Source organism: Rutidosis leptorrhynchoides, chromosome 6 (assembly GCF_046630445.1).
Source record: "Rutidosis leptorrhynchoides isolate AG116_Rl617_1_P2 chromosome 6, CSIRO_AGI_Rlap_v1, whole genome shotgun sequence".
Classification (NCBI taxonomy): domain Eukaryota; kingdom Viridiplantae; phylum Streptophyta; class Magnoliopsida; order Asterales; family Asteraceae; genus Rutidosis; species Rutidosis leptorrhynchoides.
Window position 1 is genome coordinate 370,819,910 of NC_092338.1, and position 12,230 is coordinate 370,832,139.

The 12,230-nt window shown below is 33.9% G+C and overlaps 1 pseudogene; it reads right to left on the reverse strand.

Annotated features, from left to right (window-relative positions):
* Positions 1–12,230, reverse strand: part of LOC139854894 (synaptonemal complex protein 1-like) — a 103,223-nt pseudogene that overhangs the window by 38,596 nt on the left and 52,397 nt on the right.

The following is a 12,230-nucleotide window of genomic DNA, read 5'->3' on the forward strand; positions in this document are numbered from 1 at the left end:
AGATATTGATACACTATATATAAACATGTTAAATGATAATTAAACATATCATTAAGTATAATAACAATGAACTACATATGTAAAAATAAGACTACTAACTTAAGGATTTCGAAACGAGACATATATGTAACGATTATCGTTGTAACGACATTTAACTGTATATATATATATATCATATTAAGATATATTAATACATCATTATATCTTGATAATGTAATAATTTAACATCTCATTAGATATAATAAACAATGTTTTAACAACATTTAACAAGATCGTTAACTTAAAGGTTTCAAAACAACATTTACATGTAACGACTAACGATGACTTAACGACTCAGTTAAAATGTATATACATGTAGTGTTTTAATATGTATTCATACACTTTTGAAAGACTTCAAGACACTTATCCAAGTACTTCTACTTAACAAAAATGCTTACGATTACATCCTCATTCATTTTCATCAACAATTCTACTCGTATGCACTCGTATATGTACTTGTACAATACACAGCTTCTAAATGTGTTTACAATTAGTATATACACTCCAATGATCAGCTCTTAGCAGCCCATGTGAGTCACCTAACCATGTGGGAACCATCATTTAATATCTAGCATGACTTATGAGCAAAGAAATAAAAACATGAATTCCTTTTAACCCCACTCACCTTCACCACTCACCACCTACTCCATTTCACTTCCAATTTTCTTCCCAATTCTCTCTCAAAACACACACACTCTTCCATGAACGTCTAAGTTACTATTTTTCTAGCAAAAATCATCAAATACAAGCTTTGGTTATTACCTATAATCATCATAAAAACAATTACTCAAGAATACATCAAGAACACTTCCAAGTTTACAAGTTTACTTCCAAGTTTCCTAATCCATTTCAAGCAATCATCTAAGATCAAGAAACCTTTGTTATTTACAGTAGGTTATCTTTCTAAATCAAGGTAATATTCATATTCAAGCTTTGATTCAATTTCTATAACTATAACTATCTTAATTCGAGTAATAATCTTACTTGAACTTGTTTTTTTGTCATGATTCTATTTCAAGAACATCCAAGCCATCAAAGATCCTTTGAAGCTCAAGTTATTTTTTCATCATTTCTAGTAGGTTTACCTACTAAAATTGAGGTATTAATGATGTTCATAACATCATTCGATTCATATATATAAAACTACCTTATTCGAAGATTTAAACTTGTAATCACTAGAACATAGTTTAGTTAATTCTAAACTTGTTCGCAAACAAAAGTTAATCCTTCTAACTTGACTTTTAAAATCAACTAAACATATGTTCTATATCCATATGATATGCTAACTTAATGATTTAAAACCTGAAAACACGAAAAACACCGTAAAACCGGATATACGTCGTCGTAGTAACACCGCGGGCTCTTTTGGGTTAATTAATTAAAAACTATGATAAACTTTGATTTAAAATTTTCTCTTCTGGGAAAATGATTTTTCTTATGAACATGAAACAATATCCAAAAATCATGGTTAAAATCAAAGTGGAAGTATGTTTTCCAAAATGGTCATCTAGACGTCGTTCTTTCGACTGAAATGACTACCTTTACAAAAACAACTTGTAACATGTATTTTTGACTATAAACTTATACTTTTTATGTTTAGATTCATAAACTTAAGTTCAATATGAAACCATAGCGACTTGAATCACTCAAAACGGATTTAAAACGAAGAAGTTATGGGTAAAACAAGATTGTATATTTTTGCTTGTTGTAACTACGTGAAAATTGGTAACAAATCTATATTAATCATATCCTAGCTAACTTATATTGTTTTATACATGTATTCTAATATATTATGTAATCTTGGGATACCATAGACACGTATGCAAATGTTTTGACATATCATATCGACCCATGTATATATATTATTTGGAACAACCATAGACACTCTATATGCAGTAATGTTGGAGTTAGCTATACAGGGTTGAGGTTGATTCTAAAAATATATATACTTTGAGTTGTGATCTAGCCTGAGACGTGTATACACTGGGTCGTGGATTGATTCAAGATAATATATATCGATTTCTTTCTGTACATCTAACTGTGGACAACTAGTTGTAGGTTACTAACGAGGACAGCTGACTTAATAAACTTAAAATAGTAAAACGTATTAAAAATGTTGTAAATATATTTTGAACATACTTTGATATATATGTACATATTTGTTATAGGTTCGTGAATCGACCAGTGGCCAAGTCTTACTTCCCGACGAAGTAAAAAATCTGTGAAAGTGAGTTATAGTCCCACTTTTAAAATTTATTATTTTTGGGATGAGAATACATGCAGTTTTATAAATGTTTTACAAAATAGACACAAGTGATCAAAAGTACATTCTATGTTGAGTTATCGAACCGAATATGCCCCTTTTTAGCTTGGTAGCCTAAGAATTGGTGTTTATTATAATTGTCACCAATTGACGCGAATCCTAAAGATAGATCTATTTGGCCCAACAAGCCTCATACGAGTTACGGATGCTTTAGTACTATGATTTATCATGTCCGATGAGAGTCCCGGAATGATGGGGATATTCTATATGCATCCTGTTAAGGTCGGTTAATAGGTGTTCATCATATGAATGATTTTTATGCAGATTACATGTTGTTTATGAGAAATGGAAATATGAAATCTTGTGGTCTATTATTACGATTTGATAAATATGTAGGTTAAACCTATAACTCACCCACATTTTTGTTGATGTTTAAATCATGTTTATTCTCAGGTGATTATTAACAGCTTCCGCTGTTGCATGCTAATTTATGGACAAGAGTTGGAGTCAGCATGCTTGTATAATATTGTTTAAAAACTGCATTCGAAGACTTAAATTGATGTGTAATATTATTGTAAACCATTATGTAATAATCGTGTGAAAACGCTATATTTTAGATTATCATTATTTGATAATCGTTGTAATATTTTTAAACCTTTATCGATAAAATAAAGGTTATGGTTTGTTTTAAAATCGAATGAAGTCTTTGAAAAACGTCTCATATAGAGGTCAAAACCTCGCAACGAAATCAATTAATATGGAATGTTTATAAATCGATATGAACGGGACATTTCAGAGTTGCTGCAGCAGTAACAAACAATAACAAGAAGTAGTTTAATGGAGGTTTTTGTTGTGGTGGCTGTTTTTGATCATGTAGAGAAACAGGAAGAAGTATAGCAGTTGTTTCTGCGAGAATGGTAAAGGTGAAATGTCCCATTCATATCAATTATAAACGTTTCATCTTAATTGGATTTTGTTGCGAGGTTTTGACCCCTATATGAGACGTTTTTCAAAGACTGCATTCGTTTTTAAAACAAACCATAACCTTTATTTTATCGATAAAGGTTTATTAGACATAACAAAGATTATCAAGTGATGATAATCTAAAATACACTTTTTCATACGTCTGTTACATAATGGATTACAATAATATTATACAACAATTTATTTTTCGAATGCAGTTTTTAAACAATATTATACAAGCATGCTGACTCCAAATCTTGTCTTTAACTAGCATGCAACAGCGGAAGCTCTTAATAATCACCTGAGAATAAACATGCTAAAAATATCAACAAAAATGTTGGTGAGTTATAGGTTTAGCCTATATATATATATATATATATATATATATATATATATATATATATATATATATATATATATATATATATATATATATATATATATATATATATATATATATATATATATATATATATATATCAAATTGTAGTAATAGACCACAAGATTTTTATATTTATAAGCAGAACCTCTCGTCTGCATAAAGATAAAATCATTCATATGAATTGAACACCTGGTAACCGACATTAACTTTAATGCATATAATATCCCCAAACAGAACCTCTCATCTGTATAATAATAATCTTGAAGTACTAAAGCCATCCATAACCTGAATGGTGGTTGTTAGGCCCAATAGATCTATCTTTAGGATTTGCGTCAATTAGGAACAGAACCTCTCGTCTACCTAATTCTTAGGTTACCAAGCTAAAAGGGGTGATATTCGGTTTAATAATCCAACCATAGAATGTAGTTTCGAGTACTTGTTTCTATTTTGTAAAACTTTTAAAAAGCTGCATGTATTCTCATCCCAAAAAAATATTAGATAGTAAAAATGGGACTATAACTCACTTTCACAGATTTTCAATTCGTCGAGATTTAAACTTGGCCACGGGTTGATTCACGAACCTATAACAAACATATATATATATATATATATATATATATATATATATATATCAAAATATGATCGAAATATATTCACAACATTTTTATTACGTATTGACGTTTTAAGTTGTTAAATTAGCAGTCCAACGTTAGTAGTCCACAATTAGTAGTTCACAGTTAATAGTACAGAAATAAATCGATATATATTATCTCGAATCAATCCACGACCTAGTGTATACAAGTCTCATACTCGATCACAACTCAAGGTATATATATTATTTTGGAATCAACCTGAACCCTGTATAGCTAACTCGAACATTACCGCATATAGAGTGTCTATGATTGTTCCAAATAATATATATAGATGACGTCGACATGATATGTCAAAACATTGTATACGTGTCTATGGTCTATCAAGATTACATAATATATGTTAGAATACATGTATAATACAATATAAGTTAGTTAAGTTATGGTTAGTATAGGTTTGTTACAAAGTTTCACGTAGCTAAAATAAGCAAAAATATCCAATTTTGTTTTACCCATAACTTCTTCATTTTAAATCCGTTTTGAGTGAATCAAGTTGCTATGGTTTTATAATGAACTGAAATTTATGAAACTAAACAGAAAAAGTAATATTTTATAGTCAAAAATACAGGTTACAAGTTGTTTTTGTAAGAGGTAGTCATTTCCGTCGAAAGAACGACATCTTGATGACCATTTTGAAAAACATACATCCACTTTGAGTTTAACCATGATTTTTGGATAAAGTTTCATGTTCATAATAAAAATTATTTTCCCAGAAGAACAACTTTTAAATCAAAGTTTATCGTATTTTTTAATTATCTAACCCAAAACACCCCCGGTTTCACTACGATGGCGTATGTCCGGTTTTACGGTGTTCTTCGTGTTTTCAGGTTTTAAATCATTAAGTTAGCATATCATATAGATATAGAACATGTGTTTAGTTGATTTTAAAAGTTAAGTTAGAAGGATTAACTTAGTTTGCGAACAAGTTTAGAATTAACTAAACTATGTTCTAGTGATTACAAGTTTAAATCTTCGAATAAGATAGTTATATATATATGAATCGAATGATGTTATGAACATCATCACTGCCTCAAGTATAGTAGGTAAACCTACTAGAAATGATGAGAAATTAACTTGAGCTTCAAAGGATCTTTGATGGCTTGAAAGTTCTTGAAGTAGAATCATGACACGAAAATAAGTTCAAGTAAGATCACTACTTGAATTAAGATTGTTATAGTTATAGAAATTGAATCAAAGTTTGAATATAAGTATTACCTTGAATTAGAAAGAAAAAAAATTACTGAGATAATTTGGATGTTCTTGATCTTTCAAGTGTTCTTGGAGTAGGTAATTAGAGAGGATTTGTATGTGAAATTATAGAATGGAAATGATGTAGTAAATGATGGTGGTGGTGGCGTGATTTTATCATGGAAACAAAGGCTCCTCATTTTGTTATTTTGTGTAATAATTCATACTTGAAGACAAGTAATGGTTCCCACATGTTGGTTAATCATTTAAGGCTGCTAAGAGCTGATCATTGAAGTGTATATACCAATAGTATATACATATAGAAGCTGAGTATTGTACGAGTATGAATACGAATATGGATTGACTACTAGTAAATAGTGTTTACTGTAGCTATAGTTTTCACTGTAGCAAATAGTATTTTGCTGTAGCAAATAGTATTCTACTGTAGCAAGCGAAAATTTACTGTAGCAAATAGTATTTTACTTGTACATCTTTGATTTAATTGTATTTCTTCTTATATAGATATATAAAATAAAAACTTACATCATAAAAAAAATGATTATATAATTATCACAAGTTATGACTGATGGAATTCAACATAACAACAAATTCATATGTGTATATAATCACAAAACCAATTTCATGAATATTAAGACAAGCGGAAGCATTATGTTATTTATAAACAAGTGTATATGTTAAACCATTTTAATTGAATTCCATATAATATCAAGTCTTGGAATTATGCTTACATATAATAATAAAGGAAGAAGTTAATACCTCCTTAATGAAGAATAAAAGGCTGAATTGGACAGCTGAAATGATGATGAAGATGATGGATTTAGAGCCTCTAACTTGAAGCCTCAAGTTTGTAATACCCACAAGCCCTTTTTGCAACAACACCACCTTTGAATGAGTTAGGATTTTAGACACTAAATCACTTAGATTGTCAAGCAAAACACCCTTTCTTTCCCCTTTGAATGCCACGGCCAGCAGGCTGTTTTGGGAGAGAGAAGAGAGTTTAAAGAACTTGCAATTTTCTTGAGTCAAAAAATTGGTTAAAGTGTAAGGCATGTAACTAAGCAAGTGTGCTTATTAAAAGTCACAAAACAAGCATGTGGTGGTCTTCCTTGGTACCCTCAAAACCGCCACCCCATGCTCTTTGTATATAAATTGGTTAATTTTATAAAACTTGGTATAAGCCTCTTGTTTTGTTAAGTTACATGTACATTTTATAAATCATATACAAAATATGACACAAGGTAATTATTTAAACCCATAAGTAATTAATTCCTTAAGATATAAATTAACCAAATAACTTGACTCAAGTGATAACATTTTAGAAACCTAATATTAAGTGTCGCGTATTTACTTAACGATCCAATCGTCAAGATAAATACATATAAGGTGTTGTTAAGCTTGTTATTGGGTATGACCCGACTTGGATCATAGCATATTAGCCACATTAATTAAATATGTCTCTCGGGCATACGAAAAAAAACCTTCAATCTCCCACTTGCACGAGAAACATAAGAAATTAATGCAAGTGATGGATACCACCTAACGACCGTCCATCACCCCCAATATGTTATGACTATGTGCCATTCAATAACATCATCCCTTTCGAGTTCCCATCTCGAATATGAATAGGTGAATCTTTCATTATTTCCTTTCGTCCTAGATGTCATGTTAAATCCAAGAGACACAGAGTGATCACTCTCTTCTAGATTTAACTTTATCAGGCCTTAGACATCTGACTCTCAACGAATAAGAGGGACAAATTCCATCTTGACTACACACGTCCTAAATATATACCTTGCATTATACCTGAGCTCTTCCTTATGAACTACCATATTTCAGAATAGCGAAGGAAAGAATCAAGGCACAATACTTGGTAAATATCCGAACCCAATATGTATCTCAGGTCAGAGGATACAATGATATTTGCCTTTACTCAAGATTACATGTGATCAACCACAAAGGCTCTATTTAGTAAATCTTGAGGGCGGGTCTTCCAATATTTGTATCCCACAAATATCTATGAACCTTGGTTGCAACCTTGCCCCACATTCATCCCGTGAATGTAAACCAATCCAAGTTCATAATAGTCTAAACCTCACACTTGTTCCCACAAATGTGATCGACTACGGAATTTAGAATAATTGCTTATTCATGGATAAAATATGCAAAATAGGAACTTAACTCTAAATAAATTAAACCATAATTATATTAATGAGTTTGAACAATTTCGTTCCGTTACAATACTTAAAACAGATCATGACCAATCACTAGAATATCGAAGCCCTAATGCACAAACATGTCCTGCATGTTTTGATCCATGTAAGAGCTTCGTGAGAGGATCCGCTATATTAAGATCTGTGTGAACTTTGCGAATATATATCTTTCCCTTTTCAACTTCATCCCTTATGTAGTTGAATCTCCGCTCAATGTGACGGGTCTTTTGATGAGCACGAGGTTCCTTGATTTGAGCAATCGCACCCTCGTTGTCACAAAAGATCTCAAGAGGGTCCTGAATGGAAGGGACTACTCCTAAGTCGTCGATGAATTTCTTCATCCATGCAGCTTCCTGAGCTGCCAATGATGCGGCGATGTACTCCGACTCTATAGTGGATAGAGCAACAACATCCTGTTTTGAACTCTTCCAAGAGACCGCACCTCCATTTAATGTGAAGATATAACTGGATTGTGATCGAGAATCATCACGATCAGTTTGGAAACTCGCGTCCACGTAACCTTTTACAGCGAGTTCCTCCTCACCAGACCCATATATCAGAAACATATCCTTAGTCCTCCTAAGGTATTTCAATATACTTTTAACAGCAATCCAATGACTATTTCCTGGGTTATTCTGGTATCTACTTGTCAGGCTAGGAGCGCATGACACATCCGGTCTAGTGCATATCATTGCATACATGATTGACCCAATGGCAGAAGCATATGGGACTTTCTTCATTCTCTCCTGTTCATCTTTCGTGGTGGGGCACTGAGATGAACTGAGAAGTGTTCCCTTTTGAATAGGTACCAAACCTTTCTTAGAGTTCTCCATCTTGAACCTTTTCAAGATCTTTTCAATGTATGCACTTTGATTTAAACCTATCAATTTCTTGGATCTATCCCTGTAGATCCCAATCCCCAAAACATATTGTGCTTCTCCAAGATCCTTAATGGAGAAGCATTTACTTAGCCAAGTTTTAACACTTTGCATTTCCGGAATATCATTTCCAAATAACAATATATCATCCACATATAGTACAAGGAACATGATTGTGCTCCCACTAGCCTTCTTGTATACACAAGCTTCATCACCATTTTTAATGAAGCCAAATTTCTTGGCTTCCTCATTAAAACGATGATTCCACATTCTAGATGCTTGTTTCAATCCGTAGATTGACTTCTTTAACTTGCATACTCTTTTAGGACACTTCGGATCAACAAAACCTTCAGGCTGAACCATATAGATATCTTCCTCAAGATGTCCATTTAGGAAGGCGGTCTTGACATCCATCTGCCATATTTCATAATCATAATGAGCAGCAATGGCAAGTAATATCCTAATAGACTTTAGCATCGCCACAGGCGAAAAAGTTTCATCATAGTCAACCCCTTGAGTTTGAGTGAAACCTTTTGCTACAAGTCTAGCTTTATATGTATCCAAGTTTCCATGTATGTCGGTTTTCATTTTGAAAAGCCATTTACAATCAACTAGCCTTGAGCCAGTAGGTTGTTCAACAAGTTCCTAAACTTGGTTGTCATACATGGATTGCATCTCAGCGTTCATGGCTTCCTGCCATTTATCCTTATCAATCCTTGATAAAGCATCATGGCAGTTTGTCGGCTCATCTAAATCAACCACATAGCAACCATCCATGAGAAACCCATATCTCTCAGGAGGATTACTAATCCTACCAGATCTGCAAACGTCTTGTGTATTTTGATCATCCATTTGATCACTCTCAACATTTTCATGTTGAGTGCTAGTGTCAGCCAATTGTGTATCATCTACTTGATCTTGAACCTCCTCAAGATCTATCTTCCTTTCACTATTTCCTTCCATTAGGAACTTAGTTTCAAGGAATTCCGCCTTCCGAGCAACAAATACATTCTGCTCGGATGGGTCATAGAAATAATATCCCATATCATCCTTGAGATATCCTATGAAGATACACTTCGTGGATCGAGCATTCAACTTATTAGGGACGTAACGCTTAGGGTAAGCTTCACATCCCCATACCTTTAAGTATGATAGAGATGGAGGTTTTCCAAACCACATCTCATGAGGTGTTCGTTCCACTTTCTTGGTTGGGGCCATATTTAAAATACGAGCCGCGGAGCATAGACAATAACCCCAAAATGATAGAGGTATCAAGCTTCTAGCCATCATAGATCGAACCATATCCATTAGGGTTTGGTTCCTCCTTTCGGAAACTCCATTCAGTTGGGGTGTTCCAGGAGGAGTGAGTTGCGAGATAATCCCACAACTTCTAAGATGATCTTGGAAAGCATCGCTTAGGTATTCACCTCCTCTATCGGTACGAAGTACCTTGATAGTCTTATTGAGTTGATTTTGTACTTCATTTTGATACTCTTTGAATGCTTCAAAAGTTTCGTCCTTATGTCTTAACAAGTAGACATATCCGAAACGGCTGAAGTCATCAATGAAAGTAACGAAGTATCTTTCACCATTCCTAGTTATGGGCTTAAAGGGTCCACATACATCCGAATGTATTAATCCCAATAAGTCCTTAGCCCTTTCATAGGTCCCTTTGAAAGGTGCTTTAGTCATTTTGCCTTGTAAACAAGATTCACATACGTCAAACGAGTCTAGTTCATTTGATTTCAAAAGTCCATTCTTTTGAAGTGTATGCATTCGATTCTTGTTTATGTGACCAAGGCAACAATGCCATAAGTAGGAATCACTCAAATCCCTTTTGAGTTTCTTGGTGTTTGCATGGAATATTGAGCTATCATGTGATGTGTCATCATGAACCAATTCATAAATACCATTCAAAGGCGAAGCCTTAAAATAGAACACATTATTTAAAGAAACATGGATATCATCATTAATGAAATTAAGATTAAAACCACATTGTTTCAAACGGGATACAGAAATAATGTTTGGTGATAAATCGGGTGCATACAAAATATTGTTCAAAATAAGTTCCAAACCACTTGGAAGTTTTAACACAAGGTCTCCTTGAGCCTTCACTTGCACTTTGGCTCCATTACCCATGTAGAGACTTGATGTTCCCATTTGCTTGCTACTTCTTTTGAACCCCTGCAAAGTATTGCAAATGTGAGTTCCACATCCAGTGTCTAATACCCATGTATTAGAAGAAGTAATACTAAGCTCTATATATACCATATATATATTACCTGAGGATTGCCCCGCATCCCTCTTTTCCTTCAACTCCTTAAGGTAGACTGGGCAATTGCGTTTCCAGTGACCCATTTCACCGCAACCGAAGCACGGGTCTTCCTTGGGGTTTGCTTGTCCGGCAACCTTTTGCTTCTTGTTCTTGTTTTTAGTTGGGTAACCATCCTTCCCTTTCCCTTGCCTTGATGGGCGGGTCCTTTCCTCTTAGCCGCCTTTGGCTTAGAGGTGTTGTTACCTTTGGACCCACCATCATTGATCATTAGCACGGGTGAAGCCCTCTTACCCATGCTAGTTTCCGCCGTCCTGAGCATGCCATGAAGTTCACCAATGGTCTTATCCATCCCATTCATATTGTAATTAATTACAAATTGGTCAAACCTCTTTGACAAGGAGTTTAGGATAAGATCGGTGGCTAACTCATTAGAAATGTTGAGATTAAGACGGTTTGCACGATCAATAAGGCTTTTCATTTTGAGGACATAAGATGAAACAGATTGGGTGTCATCCATACGACATGCATGTAGTGCTCGAACGGTCTTGAAGCGCTCGACACGTGCTTGTTGAAGGAACATCTCCTTCAATTGTGTGATCATGTCGTATGCAGTATGATGCTCGAAATCCTTTTGAAGTTCGGGTATCATAGTCCCAAGCATTAGGCAAGCGACTTGCACCGAATCAGCGCAATACTTATCCCAATAAGCCATACCTTCCGTATCATCCTCATCGGGTTGATTGGGAATGGGGTCCTCCAACACATACGCCTTATCCTCGAGTTTGAGGACAATCCTAAGATTGCGGAACCAATCCATAAAGTTCGTATGGTTGAGTTTGTCTTTCTCGAGGAGAGACCTTAATGATAGGTTGTGTAAGTTAATTGGTGCATTTTGCGTGTTGTTGATGTTATTGGCGGCCATCTACAAAATTTAACAAAGTTGTTTAAGTATTATTTTTAATTTAACAATCAATACCCTTTAAATCCAATTGATATTTATTAAATTTTAGAATCCAACGGTAAACCAAATTTCGGTTAGGTGACCTTTATCCCGTCATTTGATTTAGCTAGGTAGTCATTATATGACAATTGCAATCCTTTTGCAATTTCTAAGTTTATGGGATCATGCAATCCTTTTGCATGGCATATTATCCCATCAACGCCTATTTGTTCATCATGCTTCGGTGACCCTAAGTTCATGATTTCCAAATCAAGTCGGCCTACTTGTGTAAACGTGTAAACTTAACATACAAGTGGTTAGGTGACCTTTATCCCACAAGCATGCAAATTTCACCTTAATCATATTAGTTTGTTCATGAAGGTTAGGTGACCTTTATCCCATCATGAGTTCCCTAATATGT